The following is a 16,463-nucleotide window of genomic DNA, read 5'->3' as shown; positions in this document are numbered from 1 at the left end:
AGGCTCTTGATTAAATTTAAAGTAATTAAAAGTTATCTTTGATACAAGAGCTGTTGCCTGCTGGAGGCGTCCTGGACACTGTCGCTCGCTAGAATAGGATTTATTTGTTAGCAAGAGCGACGTTCCCAGCCCACTACGCTTTAATAATTAGCTACTTAGCTTAATTAGGAATTCTGTTATGATGCGTTAGTAGAGCGCTTGGTGAAGGATTTGCCTAGGCGGACCAACACAAGTCTTCGTAGCCTAGTTGTTGGCCCTTGTACTTCCTGCATGATAATTAGTCTTCCAAGTGTGATTTTTATTGCTTAAAGCATTAAGGCAACGTTATACATATAACCCCTTTTCGAGTATTTTCCAAGATAGTTTTGGAGTGAGTTTCGGTGATTTAGGTAATCGATTCTCTTAGTGCCTAGGCTAGGATGTCTTAGGTCATTAAAATATTGTCTGTTTCCCCGTTTGCTCCCTTCTCTTCGGGGAAGGGGCAAACCCTTTCCCTCTGTTTAAGCCTTAGGCTTAACTCTAGTGGTTTGTTTGAATTAATTTTCAAATATAACTAGGCTGGAGTAGTACTGTACCTTCCTGCTCCAACTGATTTGGTTCAGAGAGGGACAGTACAGCAGTGTATTAGTCTGAGTCCGTGTTGGTCTAGCGTGGGGCAGAGTCTCCCTTGCTGCCTGACACGGGCATAGGAGGTTTATCCTCCTTGGATCACCTTGGAGGGTTTCTGTAGTTATGATCCCTTCGCTCGGTGACCCCTCAGACTTGTCCTCTTTGCTGTTCCGGGTTCGGGATATGTTCCCTGTCCGGAATAGCAATTCCTTCCTTGCCTTGGTTTTAGGGAGGCAGCCAGTAGTGCCGGCCTCCCTCCCTGGATTTTCTCTGGCTGAGATGAGCTTTCTTAGTTGGGGATGATCCTTAACCAAGGCAAGGTTGGACAGGACCCTCTGTCCTTCCCTTCTATTTTTCCGTTTCCTTTGTGTCAGTCGTCTCACATCCGTACCTAACCTAGGTTAGGATGGGGAGCTGACGTGGTCCCCTGTCGGCCGGCAGAGTGTGCCGACCGGCAGAGGCCCTATCTCTTGAGTGCTGCCCGGTCCTTTCTTGGTCCCTCAACCGCTGTCGTCTGTAGATTCAGTAGGCAGTGATTAGGAAGCCTGACTTAGTGTCTCCCCTTCCTCTCAGCACTCTTTCAGGTGCCGGGCACAGAGGTTCATAGCCTCTTAGCCCGGCACTCATTCTGTTGTCTTCTTATGTGTTGTCCTTGCTGTCTGCCGGCCTAGGGGCCGGCCGTCGGTAGGGGGTTGTTCTCTAGTTCTCTTGCTGTCGGTCGGCAGTGGTTATATGCCTTTGCCGGCCGGTCTCTTTGCTCACCTGCCGGCCGCTATGAGTGGCGGCCGGCAGCCGGGCGCTACCTGGTGTGGAGATCAGCCGGCAGGGTTTGCTTACCGCTGCCGGCCGGCCTGCTACATGGCTCGGTTAGCCGGCCACTAAGAATGATGGCCGGCAACGCGGTGCTACCCGGGTGGCTAGGGACCGGCAACCACTGCCGGCCGGTTCAGGCATGGGAATTGGAGTTCTCCCCCATATGGGTGATCTGAAGTTGTATACTTGAGACCTACCTTTGAAAAAAGGGGGAGGGGTACCGACCGGCAAGAGCCGGCCGGCACACCACCCTCATGTACTGTATCAGTTCTTTCCTGTGTGGTGTATTCTACCGGGGGAGACCATGATATAGTAGGTTACAACACTGTTTTTCTAACTTACTTGTGTTGCCTTGTGCAATCACTTGGTGTTGCCTTACAAGGATGAAAAGAGAATCCTTTTCATCTCTAGCCAGAATGGTAAAATCTTACCTTAGGTGTGAGCTACACCTAATTTCCCTCGGGAAATATGATCTCTGGTTATTCTAGCAAAGACTAACCACGTGATTTTTATGGCTGGTGGGCTTCCACAGGTGATTGTGTGGGATTCACAAGTAGGTGTCTTTCCCTTATTCTTTGTGAATGCTCATATATACATGTGAATTGAAATTCACTTGATATTCATGGAAATTTTCTTCTTTTACAGGAGGAGCATCCGAAATGTGATAGCGTTTTCTGCAATGTCCGCAGCAAGAACTTTTGCGGACATGTCTCGTGTAGGAGGAACGCGGCTTGCGCAGCCTCCAAGGATGATCATCGCTATTGGGATCCGCAGGTATGTGCAGTGTGTACTAACCTGCTATCAGAGGCTTTTGAATCCCCTAGGTCGGCGGAGTCAAGGGATGCAGCGAGGGAGAAGCTCCGTTTATGGGTAAGGGGTTTCCAGAAGAACACCACTGGACCTTATCTTCCTAATGAGAAGATGAGGGCGTACCTTTTTCCCAAGCCTTCTACTGACGCTGTTGTTCCCCAGCCTCGGCCGGAGATCCCTCTCGTCCAGATCCCAGTGGAGGAGGATGTTGCGGATGCCATGCAGGACATCCAGCTGGATGACAAGATGTCTGACTTGTCCGACCCTGCGGAACAGGACCTCCTCGCAGAGGGTGAGGAGGAGGATCAAGATCCTATTGCCGTGGAGGAAGAGGTTTCCGTACCTTCAGACGTTCCGGTTCAGGCCCCTGAACCTATCCCCTCTACTTCGTCCGCTCTTCCAGCAGAGCTGGGACAGGCTCTCTCTTCCATCGTTGGTATGATACAACAGATGCAGAGGGAGAATAATCAGAAGGCCGCTGCAATGGAGCTCCAGATGCAGAAGATCACAGCGTCACGTGGACCTCCAAAGAAGCTCAACGTGAAGGACCTTCCTCTGTGCTCGGATGCCAACCCGTGGAGATATGCCAAGCACATGCCGATGACGGTCGGGAAGATCGTCATGTCGGAGAAGCTGGGTTCAGTTCCCCTTGAGGAGGTGGAATTCTGGCCCAGCAGAGGGGCCTACCCGGACTGTTATGTCCGTCTGAAGAAGGAGCCGGCCTCGAAGGAGGAGACGGAACCGAAGGAGGTGATCATTTTGGATCACGCCAAGGCTCAAGCTGCATTAACATCTGCGTTGAAGGAGAGGGGGTTTTCAAACTCTAAAGTTACTGCTTTGAGTAAGAAGCACCCCTCCTTCGTATCTTCTCCGGCTAGGGCCTTCCCCTTTATGCAGAAAGGGTTCATGGCCGTTTTGAAGGCGGTTGAAGCTGGCAAACCATGTCCATCCCTGGAGGAATGCAAGCCATTGTCTTTGGCCTTGCCGTTGGACAACAAGGACTGGAAGGAGGTACACCTCACCTTCTCGGTTGGGAAGTTGGACGCCGATATCGCAGGTCAACAGTTCGGCGAAAACCTTCCCAAGTTGTCGGAATTCCTCCTACGGAGGGAATTGGATACAAAGGAGCGTCTGGCAGCCTCGATGTCTCTCCAGACAAACATGGAGACAATGGCCAGCGACCCCACGATGCCTGAGATGTTCATGGTAATGGCCAAGATCCATCTGGCCACGGTGACAAAGGACCTCTATTGCTTTGTCAAAGCGAGGAGGGCCTGCAGGGAGTTTGTGTTCGCCTCGGCCACAGTGAGGCATGAACCCAAGAAACTCATCTCATCCAGCATCTGGGGTAAAGATCTCTTTCCCAATGAGGTGGTCAAGGAGGTGGTGGACAAGGCAGCCACTGAGAATTGAAATCTTCTCCTTAAGTGGGGCCTGTCCCTTAAGAGGAAGTCTTCCCCTGAAAGGAAAGGAGAAGAAATCTAGGTTTTCTTCCCGTCCAGCCAAGCCTTTCAGACCACAACGTCAGCAGCAGCAGCAGCCAGCTTTGCCTCCGGTGCCACAATTGGTAGCCCAGACCCCGACCACCTTCCAATGGGTACCCCAAGCCGTGTCATCAGCATCCCCGGCATTCAATCCAGTGTTTGAAGGGCAATCGACCACGTTTCGAGCAAAGCCCAGAGGTACAGCCAGAGGTTCGGCGAGACGCCCCTCTAGGGGAAGAGGATTCAGAGGTGGTCGCGGCCAGGGAGGCAAGACTGCAGGTCAGCAGTCAAAGTGAAGTGTTGCCGGTAGGAGGGAGACTACAGTATTTCCGGGATCGTTGGACCTTCGATCCCTGGGCCCACAGCCTGCTCAAAAATGGACTGGGTTGGAGTTGGTACAGTACTCCGCCCCTGTGCCCTCAATTTTTCCAACACTCCACCCCCGTTTTGGAGGAGTACATTCAAGAACTGTTGGAGAAAAAGGTGATCCGGACGGTAAAGTCCATCAGGTTCCAAGGGAGGCTGTTTTGTGTTCCCAAGAAAGACTCGGGGAAACTCAGAGTCATTCTGGACTTGTCACCACTCAACAAGTTCATAATGAACCACAAGTTCAAGATGTTAACATTACAACACATAAGGGCCTTACTGCCCAAGAGGGCATATACCGTCTCCATCGATTTGTCAGACGCCTATTGGCACATTCCAATAAGTCGCCGTCTCTCCCCCTACCTAGGATTCAAGCTACAACAAAAACTTTATGCTTTCAGAGCGATGCCTTTCGGGCTAAACATAGCTCCAAGGATCTTTACGAAGCTTGCGAGCGCAGCGCTCAAACAGTTACGCCTAAAAGGGTTCCAGCCTAAAAGGGTTCCAGGTAGTAGCCTACCTGGACGATTGGTTGGTGTGGGCAGCATCCAGAGCGGAATGCTTGCAAGCTTCCCTACAGGTGATTCAGTTCCTGGAATATCTAGGTTTCATGATCAACAGAAAGAAGTCTCGTCTTTCTCCAGCTCAGAGGTTCCAGTGGTTGGGAATTCACTGAGATCTAGTGTCACACCGTTTTTTCATTCCAATGTCGAAAAGGAAGGAAATAGCGGGGTCTGTCAAGAGACTTCTAGGTTCCGAGAGGATATCAAGACGCGAACAAGAGAGGGTTCTGGGCTCTCTTCAGTTCGCATCAGTAACAAACCCAGTGCTAAGAGCACAGCTAAAAGATGCAGCGGGAGTTTGGAGAACCTTTGCATCAAGAGAGCGAAGGGACTTGAAGAGACCGGTCCCACTTCGGCTACGTTCTCTTCTCAGACCGTGGTCTCAAGCCAGTCGTCTAAAGAGGTCAGTACCTCTTCAGCCACCCCCCCCCCCCCCCCCCGTCAGTGACAATCCACACAGACGCCTCAAAGGTAGGGTGGGGAGGTCACTCCCATCGGAAAAAAGTGCAAGGGACCTGGTCCAAGCTATTTGGGACTTTTCACATAAACTTTCTAGAAGCTATGGCAGTGCTTCTTACCCTGAAGAAAGTATCCCCACGTCACTCGATCCATGTAAGGTTGGTACTGGACAGCGAGGTGGTAGTGAAATGTCTGAATCGGCGGGGATCGAGATCTCCACCTCTCAACCAGGTAATGTTAGCTATATTCCGACTGGCGGAGAAGAAGAAGTGGCACCTGTCAGCAGTTCACCTTCAAGGAGTCCGGAATGTGACAGCGGACGCTCTATCCAGGGTTACACCGATAGAGTCGGAATGGTCCCTAGACGCAGGATCATTCTCCTTCATCTCGAGTCAAGTCCCAGAACTGCAGATAGACCTCTTCGCGACGAAGGACAACAAGAAGCTGCCGAGATATGTGTCCCCGTACGAGGACCCCTTGGCGGAAGCAGTAGATGCGATGTCCCTCGATTGGAACAGATGGTCCAGGATCTACCTGTTTCCCCCTCACAATCTGATGTTGAGGGTCCTCAACAAACTGAGATCCTTCAAGGGAGTAGCAGCGATAGTGGCCCACAAGTGGCCGAACAGTGTATGGTTCCCTCTAGCTCTGGAACTACGACTAGAGTTTCTACCACTCCCGGACCCAGTTCTGTCCCAGCAAGTCCAGAAGTCGACTGTCTACGCTTCATTACAGAAAACCCGGACCCTGCAGCTCATGATTTTCTCTCCCTAGCGGTGAAGAAACGGTTCGGAATTTCGAAAGATAGCATCGACTTCCTGGAAGAATATAAGTGCAAGTCTACAAGAAGGCAGTACGAATCAGCATGGAAGAAATGGGTAGCCTTTGTCAAAGACAAGAATCCGCATGAGATCTCTACAGAGTTCTGCCTATCCTTCTTCATCCACCTCCACGGACAGGGGCTGGCGGCTAACACGATTTCTACATGTAAGTCAGCTCTGACAAGACCCATTCTGTATGCCTTCCAGGTAGACCTCGCTAACGAGATTTTTAACAAGATCCCGAAGGCCTGTGCTAGGCTTAGACCTTCAGCTCCTCCAAAGCCTATTTCATGGTCTTTAGACAAAGTCCTTCATTTTGCCTCATTACTGGATAATGAGGAGTGTGCACTGAAGGACCTGACTCAAAAAGTGATCTTCCTTTTTGCCCTAGCTTCTGGGGCCAGAGTTAGTGAGATTGTAGCCCTCTCGAGAGAGGAGGGCCGGGTTCAGTTCCTGGATGGGGGAGAACTGAACCTGTTTCCGGACCCTACGTTTCTCGCTAAGAACGAGTTGGCCACCAACAGGTGGGGTCACTGGAGAATCTGCCCTCTGAAAGAAGATGCATCTCTATGTCCCGTAGAATGCCTAAAGGTCTATCTTCGTAGAACTTCAGACTTCCATGGGGGCCAACTATTCAAAGGAGAAACATCGGGCTCGAATTTATCTTTAAATCAACTTAGGGCGAAAATTACATATTTTATTCGCAGAGCGGATCCTGACAGTTCACCCGCAGGTCATGATCCGAGGAAAGTTGCTTCATCCTTAAACTTCTTTAACTTTATGGATTTTGAACACCTTCGTTCATACACTGGCTGGAAGTCTTCCAGGGTATTCTTTCGCCACTATGCTAAGCAAGTGGAGCAGCTAAAGAGGTCTGTGGTAGCAGTTGGTTGCGTCATTAACCCTGTTGTTTAACTCTGCGAGGAACAGGGGATTTAATTGGGACTTTGATTCTTGGGTGAGTGTATAGTTATATGCGTTGCTATAACTAGAAGTGAAGGCTCTGGGAGCCCACAATGACTGTTCCAGCATTATGGTGATTGTAGCACAAGTACAGACAGGTGTGCCGAGCGTTTCTGACGCTAATGTCAGTGAATAGTAACATGGACGTTTAACTTTGATACCTTGGTATGTGACAAGTGACCTGATTGTTTTCTTTCAGATAACCATACATCCATGCACTACAGTACTTGTGTAAATTGTTGGTCATCCACCTATCATATGTATATAATTGTGGTAACCATGTCAATTTATTGTTAATCAATAAACTTGTTCTCGGGAACCTTGCGTCTCCTTCACCTATATTGATTTCATTTTAATTATTGAGCATTCAGCCTATGTATATTAATCGGGGATATCTATAATAGCCTGTTCCTTAATGCAAGCCTTGTTGCACTGGTTTATACTTTCCTTAGCATAAAGGGCTCCATCCTTCTCAGAGGACGGTGGCGGCAGCAAGTTTAATCCTACGCAGATATAACCTTTTTGTCTATTTCTATTTCGACCAAGGGGCTGGTCGGGTTTTCCCTTGGATGCTGTAGTTCCGTAAGGACTATGCTTTACTTCATATAGAGTGAGACCACTATATTGTATTGGCTTGCGAGTGAGTCATACATAGGTATATGTACTCTACGTTAGTTTCAAGAGTCTAGTAGGACTCCTCCCTGTAGGGGGCAGGAAGCGCTTTCATGGTTTATGATTAGTGAAAAGATGTATAACGGTAACATCTTAGGTCTTTCAGTCGAGTTGACTAAGAAACATTCCTGAGGAGTACGGCACGTATTGAGAATCCACAGATACAGTAATGCTCTGGTATACTTCCATCAGGACGACATGGCTTGAGCCCAAAAAACGGATTTTGAGCGAAGCGAAAAATCTATTTGTGGGTAAGATGGCCATGTCGTCCTGATGGACCCGCCCTGTCCCTTTTCAAAAAAAAAAAAAAAAAAAAAAAGAAAAGGGCTGTAGGACCCCTCCCTACATACAGTATCTGTAGCACCTCGTGTATCGCTACAAGGAATACAGATGGCGCCGCGAGCGGCGCGGGGCACGCTTACGAAACGGGGAGGAGAGATGCCTTACGAACGGCTCCCCCCTTTTTCTTATCGTTTTCGTTTTCTTGCCATTTGACCCCTACGAAGTGTTAACTCTATTCGGGGTATAGATTGCTATGTGGCGTGTCAAGAATACGTCCGCTGATATTTACGATATCCCTAAGGTCTTTTTTAGGGATACTCGCTCCAGGAGTTAGAATTCTGGGTACCTTAAGGTAAATTCTCTGGGAATATCGCCGTAGTTGTAATATACCCTAGGAAGCTGCCTTTAAGGAACTTCCATCAGGACGACATGGCCATCTTACCCAAAAATAGATTTTGAGCGAATCCGTTATATATATATATATATATATATATATATATATATATATATATATATATATATATATATATATATATATATAAATATATATATATATATATATATATATATATATATATATATATATATATATATATATATATATATATATATATATTTATATATATAAGAGGATAACCAAAACTTTAAGCATAAGTATGATAGTAAACAGAAACTTGTTTATCTGAAAGAAAAACATTAGTGCCACTTTTAACATACCGAGGTATCAAGGTCAGAAAAGTCTGTATTACTAATCAGTTACATTAGCGTTAAAAACGCTCGGCACACATGTCTGCACTTATGCTAGGTTCACCTTTGGAAGTGAAACAGTCAACGTGGGCACTTCATTGCCCTCATTTAGTTTGTAGCACAGTATGTAACTACACACTCACCCTGGAATTAATTGTCCCAATTAAAACCACTGTTCCTCGCAGAGTTAAACAGCAGGGTTAATGACGCAACCCACTGCTACCACAGATCTCTTTAGTTGCTCCACTTGCTTTGCATTGTGGCGAAAGAACACTCTGGAAGACTTCCAGCCAGTGTATGAATGAAGATATTCAAAATCCATACAATTAAGGAAATTTAAGGATGAAGCAACTTTCCTCGGATCGTGACCTGCGGGTGTACTGTCAGGATCCGCTCTGCGAATAAAATATGTGATTTTCGCCCTGAGTTGATTCAATGATAAATTTGAGCCTGATGTTTCTCCCCTGAATAGTTGACCACCCTTGAAGTCTGAAGTTCTATGAAGATAGACCTTTAGGTATTCTACTGGACATAGCGATGCATCTTCTTTCAGAGGGCAGATTCTCCAGGGACCCCACCTGTTGGTGGGTAACTCATTCTTGGCGAGAAACGTAGGATCCGGAAACAGGTTCAGTTCTCCCCCATCCAGGAACTGAACACGACCTTCCTCTCTCGAGAGGGCTACAATCTCACTAACCCTGGCCCCGGACGCGAGTGCAAATAGGAAAATAACTTTTTGGGTCAAATCCTTTAACGCACCCTCCTCATTGCTCAACAGAGAAGCGAAATGAAGAACTTTGTCTAAAGACAATGAAATGGGCTTTGGAGGTGCTGAAGGTCTGAGCCTAGTGCAGGCTTTCGGAACTTTATTGCCTTCTAGTAGATTTGCACTTATATTCCTCTAGGAAGTCTATGCTGGCTTTCGAAATCCCGAAACGCTTTCTCACCGCTAGGGAGAGAAAATTATGAGCTGCAGGGTCCGGGTTTTTTGTAATGAAGCGCAGACAGTAGACTTCTGGACTCGCTGGGTCAGAACTGGATCTGGTAGCGGTAGAAACTTCAGCCGTAGTTCCAATACCAGGGGGAACCACACGCTGCTCGGCCACTTGTGGGCCCCTATTGCCGCTACCCCCTTGAAGGATCTCAGTTTGTTGAGGACCCTCAACAGAAGGTTGTGAGGAGGGAACAGATAAATCCTGGACCATCTGTTCCAGTCGAGGGACATCGCGTCCACTGCTTCCGCTAAGGGGTCCTCGTACGGGGACACGTACAGGGGCAACTTCTTGTTGTCTTTCGTCGCAAAGAGGTCTATCTGCAGTTCTGGGACATGACTCAAGATGAAGGAGAATGATCCTGCGTCTAAGGACCATTCCGACTCTATCGGTGTGAACCTGGATAGAGCGTCCGCTGTCACATTGCGGACTCCTTGAAGGTGAACTGCCGACAGGTACCACTTCTTCTTTTCCGCCAATCGGAAGATGGCCAACATCACCTGGTTGAGAGGTGGTGACCTTGATCCATGTCGATTCAAGCATCTCACAACTACCTCGCTGTCCAGCACCAACTATATGTGGATCGAGTGACGCAGGGAGACTTTCTTTAAGGTAAGGAGCACTGCCATAGCTTCTAGAAAGTTTATGTGAAAGGTCTTGAATAGCTTGGACCAAGTCCCCTGGACTTTTTTCCGATGAGAGTGACCTCCCCATCCCTCCTTCGTAGCGTCTGAGTGAATCGTCACCGACGGGGGAGGTGGCTGAAGAAGAACCGACTTCTTTAGATGTCTGGCTTGGGACCAAGGCCTGAGAAGAGTACGCAGACGAAACAGAACTGGTCTTCTCAGATCTCTTCGCGCGTTTGATGCATAACTTCTCCAAACTCCGGTTGCATCCTTTAGCTGTGCTCTTAGCACCGGGTCTGTCACCGAAGCAAACTGGAGAGAACCCAGTACTCTCTCCTGCTCGCGTCTTGATATCCTTTCGGAATCTAGAAGTCTCTTGACAGAACCCGCTATCTCCTTCCTTTTCTTCGCCGGGATGGAGAAACGGTGTGACATTAGGTCCCAGTGGATTCCCAGCCACTGGAACTTTTGAGATGGAGAAAGTTGAAACTTTTTTCTGTTGATCTTGAAGCCTAGATACTCTGGGAACTGGATCACATGAATGGAAGCTTGCAAGCATTCTGTCTTGGATGCTGCCCACACCAGCCAGTCGTCCAGGTAGGCTACTACCTGAATTCCCTTTAGGCGTAATTGCTTGAGAGCTACGCTCGCAAGCTTCGTGAAGATCCTTGGAGCTATATTTAGCCCGAATGGCATGGCTCTGAAGGCGTATAGTCTTCGTTGTAGCTTGAACCCTAGGTAGGGGGAGAGTCGACGGTTGATTGGAACGTGCCAATAGGCGTCTGACAAGTCTATGGAGACGGTATATGCCCTCTTGGGCAGTAAGGTCCTTATGTGTTGCAGTGTTAGCATCTTGAACTTGCAGTTCAGTATGAACTTGTTGAGTGGCGACAAGTCCAGAATGACTCTGAGTTTTTCCGAGTCCTTCTTGGGAACACAAAACAGCCTCCCTTGGAATTTGATGGACTTTACCCTTCGGATCACTTTATTCCTCCAACAAATCTTGGATGTACTCCTCCAGAACGGGGGTGGAGTGTTGGAAAAACCGAGGGCACGGGGGTGGAGTGTTGGAAAAACCGAGGGCACGGGGGTGGAGTGCTGTACCAGCTCCAGCCCAGTCCATTCTTGAGTAGGCTGTGGGCCCAGGGATCGAAGGTCCACCGATCCCGAAAATTCTGAAGTCTCCCTCCTACCGGTATCATCTCACTTGGACTGCCGTCCTGAGGTCTTGCCTCCCTGACCGCGACCACCCCTGAATCCCCTTCCTCTTGAGGGGCGCCTAGACGAGCCTCTGGCTGCTCCTCTAGGCTTTGCTCGAAAGGAAGTTGACTGCCCTTCGAACGTTGGGTTGAATGCCGGGGACTGCGTCGGCACGGCCTGGGGTACCCACTGGAAAGTGGTCGGGGTTTGTACCACCATCTGGGGCACTGAAGGCATCGGCAATTGCTGTTGCTGTTGCTGTTCAACTGGCTTGGCTGGCCGAGACGGTAGCCTAGTCCTTTTAGTCTTCCTCTTTGGTTGGGGACCCTCATCCGGGGAAGACTTTCTCTTGATAGATAGGCCCCACTTCTGGAGAAGATTTCTATTCTCCGTGGCGGCCTTATCCACAACTTCTTTGACCAATTCGCTAGGGAAAAGGTCTTTGCCCCAAATGTTGGAGGAGATTAGTTTCCTTGGCTCGTGCCTCACCATAGCCGAGGTGAACACGAACTCCCTACAAGCTCTCTTCGCCCTGACGAAGCTGTAAAGATCCTTCGTCACTGTGGCCAGATGAGTCTTGGCCACTACCATGAACATTTCATGGACCTTGGGGTCACTTGCCATCGTCTCAAGAGTGGTCTGAAGAGACATTGAGGCAGCCAGTCTTTCTTTTGTCTCGAGCTCTCTCCGCAAAAGAAAGTCAGACAGCTTAGGGAGGTTCTCACCGAACTGACGTCCGGCAATATCAGCCTCCAACTTCCCGACTGAGAAGGTAAGATGGACGTCCTTCCAGTCCTTGTGGTCCATGGGTAGGGCCAGCGACAAGGGTTTACACTCCTCAAGGGAGGGGCAAGGCTTGCCAGCCTCGACTGCTTTTAATACAGCCGCAAACCCTTTCAGCAAAAAGGGGAAGGCTCTAGCAGGAGAGGACACAAAGGAAGGGAGCTTCTTACTCAATGCAGCTACCTTTGAGTTCGTGAAGCCCCTCTCTTTCATCGAAGATGAAAGCAAAGCTTGAGCCTTAGCATGGTCCATCACTATGACCTCCTTCGGCTCTGTCTCCTCCTTTGAAGCTGGTTCCTTCCTCAACCGGACATAACAGTCTGGATATGACCCTTTGCTGGGCCAGAATTCCACCTCCTCAAGGGGAACTGAACCCAGCTTATCCGACATGACGATCTTTCCAGTCGTCATCGGCATGTGCTCAGCATATCTCCACGGGTTAGCATCTGTGCACACGGGAAGGTCTTTCACATTGAGCCTTTTCTGGGGCCCACGTGATGCTGCAAGCTTCTGCATCTGCAGTTCCATTGCAGCCGCCTTCTCCATATTCTCCTTCTGCATTTGTTGGATCATTCCAACAATGGAGGAGAGGGCCTGTCCCAGCTCTACTGGGAGAGCGGAAGATGTTGAGGGAATAGGTTCAGGGATCAGAACCGGAGCAGCCGACACCTCGTCGGCTTCTTCCTCTACAATGTCTGGGGCTTGATCTTCATCCTGGCCTCCTGCCAGGAGGTCTTCCTCCAGACGCTCGGACACGTCTGACATCCTGTCGTCCAACTGGATGTCTTGCAAGGCGACCGCCACTTCAGCATCCACCTGGATCTGAACTAGGGGGATCTCCTCTTGAGGCTGGGGAATCACTGCATCAGCTGATGCCATAGGGAAAAGGTAAGCCCTCATCTTCTCACTTGGAAGATAAGGTCCAGAGGTGTTCTTCTGGAAGCCCCTTACCCAGGTGCGAAGCTTCTCCCTTGCTAATATCCCTTGATTCCGCTGTCCTAGGGGAATCAAAAGTCTCAGTAATCAGGTTAGAGCACACGGTACATACCTGGGGGTCCCAATACCGGAGATCACCCTTGGAGACAGCGCATGCTGCGTGCCTCCTACATAACTCATGTTCGCGGAAGTTCTTACTGCGGACGTTGCAGAGAGCACCTCCGCACTTTGGACGTACCTCCTGCAAAGAGAAGAAATTTCCATGAGTATCAAGTGAACTACGTATCACTGGATATGCACAGTTAGCATAACAAATCAGAAAGGAAAGACACACACTTGTGTTTTCCCGCACAACCAATTGTTGCAGCCTTCCAGATAATAAAATCGTATGGTTAATCTGTCCTAGAGTAACCAATGAAAAATTTCCAGAGGAAACAGGTGGAGCTCACACCTAAGATATGATTTTAAAATACCGGATAATAGACAAGAAAGAACTCAATTTCTTATCTGTAAGGCAACACCAAAGGGCTGTGCAAGACAACACAAAAGTGTGGAACAAACAGTGTTGTACCAATACTATACTATAGTTTTCTTCCTACAGTATATGTTATACTGAAGAATACTGGTACAGTATAGAAGGTAATGCGCCAGCCGGCACACACCATAACTAGCTTTAAAGTATACTACTTAACAGCTATGAGGCGGCAGAACGCTGGTTCAAATGCATGAGCCGGCCGGCAGTAACTGCCGGCCGGCAACAGCCAATGTCGGCCGGCAATGACTGCCGGCCGGCAACTACACAAGGTAACACCCGGCTGCCGGCCACTGCTCATAGCAACCGGCAGACAAGGGCTTGACAATAGCCGGCCAGCAAAGGTAAACAACCGATGCCGGCCAGCAGCAAAAGAACCAGAGGACTACGACTGCCCGGATAGGCCGGCAGCCGGGTCGGGTACAGCACTAGAAGAAAACAGAATGGATGCCGGGATAAGAGAGTATACTACCCCCAAGCCCGGCAATCCGAAAGAGTGCATAAGAGGAAGGGGAGAATCTAATTCAGGCTTCCTGACCAATGTCGTCTGGCTCTACAGACAGACATGGACGAGGGACCAAGGGAGGTCCGGGGAGCACTCAAAGCAGAAGACCTTTGCCGGCCGGCAAGGGACTGAGTCAATTCCACATCCTAACCTATCCTAGGTCCAGATGTAGAATGACGTACAGTACTGTAATGGCTAGGCCATTACAGAAATAGAGGGGGAAGGGACAAAAGAGGGTCCTACCAACCTTGCTTTAGTGAAGAATCACCCGCAGTCAAGAAAACTCATCTTAGCCTAAGGGAGATCCAAGGAGGGAGGCCAGCAATACTTGCCAACCCCCACTGAACCAAAGAAAGGAAGGTGTTACTACTCCCAGGGAAAGGATCTTATCCTCCCACCGAGAACAGCAACAAGGACTAGTCTGCTAGATCACAAAAGAAGGAATCATCTCGTACAGAAACCTTCGGCAGTGACCTCAGGAGGCTAAGCCTCCTATGTCTGCGTCAGGCTAGCGAGGGAGACTCTACCCCAAGCCAGACCAACACAGACTCAGACTAAAAACTCTGATGTTCTGTCTCTCTCTGAAGCCAGACTTACTGGAACAGGGAGGTACAGTAACACCCCAGTATAGTTGTATCAAAAGTTAATTCAGATAAACCACTAGGGTTAAGCCCAAGGCTTAAACAGAGGGAAAGGGATTGCATACCTTCTCCGAAGAAAAGAAAGCAACCGGGGAGTATGAGAAAGTATACTAAGGCTCCATAAGCAACTTAGCCTAGGCACTAAGAGAATCGATTACCTAAATCACCGAAACTCACTCGTATACTATCTTGGAAATAATCAACAAAATCTTGAATGCATAAAAAACTGCCTAAAGCTTCAATAAAATTTCAAAACACTCGAAAATCCAAAATCATGTAGGAAAGTACTAGGACCAAACGACTAGGCTACATGGCCTAGCGTAGGCCAGAGTTGGCGAATACTTCGCCAAAATAAATAATACTAAAAGCACGAGAAAGGAAATCCTATGTAACGCTAAATAGTTAAAATTTATTAAGGCAAAACAACCGGGAACGTCGCTCTGGCTAACTAAAACTCATACCTAGCGAGCGACAGCGTCCAGGATGGCTCCGGTAGGCAACGGCTCTTGTAACAAAGATTAATACTATTAAACACTTTAAAATTTACCAAGAGCCTACATTTATACATAAAAGAAATGGTACTCAACTTATCCGATGCAGACGAAGTTGAAGAAGCCATGAAAAGCTGAATAAATCCAAGATTTGCGAGAAACACAGGAAAAAACACCGAGTTGTTAAGGTACGCAAAAAGGAATACAGATGGCGCCAGGATTGGCGCAATGCACGCTTACGAAACGGGAGAAGAGAGAGCCTTGGGAACGGCTCCCCTTTTACTTTCTCGTTTTCGTTTTCTTGCCAATTGACCCCTTCGATGTGTTATCTCTGTTTGTGGTGCAGATTGCCATGTGGCGTGTCAAGAATACGTCCTCTGATATGTCGCGATATCCCTTTCATTAGGGATATTCGCTCCAGGAGTTAGAATTCTGGGTACCTTAAGGTAAATTCTCTGGGAATATCGCCGTAGTTGTAATATACCCTAGGAAGCTACCCTATAGGAATTTCTATCAGGACGACATGGCTTGAGCCCAAAAAGTTATTATTACAGTGAATATAACAATTGCAATAAATATTCTTTCAAGTAATAAGATGCAAAAAAGAAGAATACGAACAAGCATTTCAAGTTCTGATAACAACAAATGGCCAAAACTAAAGTGAAGCTCTCCAGCTGGAAAGGGGTCGGGCACTCCTCACCCTGCACCTTCACCAGCTGGATAATGACCGTTAGCTTGCGTTAAAAAAAAATCTCTCTCATTAAAGGATGGATGTAGGTATACCATGTAGGAACAAGCAGCACTACACACAATTTGAAATATGAAATGCAAAAAAATTTATCTTAAACTTGGCAGTAATTAATAGTAATTTGATAATATGGTTTCACCAATCTTAATAATTTAGTGCTGAAAACTCTGCAGTTTTGGCGTGGGTTAATATTTAATCTATTTTTATTTTCACAAAAGAAAAATAAATATGACTAACTGAACATATCAATGGAGATTACTCGTGTAAAACATTGGTAGGCAAAAATAGAAAATAAAGCTAAACCACGGCAAAACGAATCCCGGAGAGTCATTAAACAACAATTGGGTTCTTTAAATTCAGGATCTTTTAATATCCTTTGAACTCCTAAAAAAGTCCAAGCAGTCATGATATTTTAGCAAT

General features: G+C 47.9%; 1 protein-coding gene across 3 annotated transcripts in view; it reads right to left on the bottom strand.

Moving 5' to 3' along the window:
* Window positions 1–16,463, bottom strand: part of LOC137632254 (uncharacterized) — a 121,124-nt gene that overhangs the window by 72,233 nt on the left and 32,428 nt on the right. The window lies entirely within an intron of this gene.

Source organism: Palaemon carinicauda, chromosome 41 (assembly GCF_036898095.1).
Source record: "Palaemon carinicauda isolate YSFRI2023 chromosome 41, ASM3689809v2, whole genome shotgun sequence".
NCBI classification, from domain to species: Eukaryota; Metazoa; Arthropoda; class Malacostraca; order Decapoda; family Palaemonidae; genus Palaemon; species Palaemon carinicauda.
This window is presented reverse-complemented; position numbering and strand designations above follow the sequence as displayed.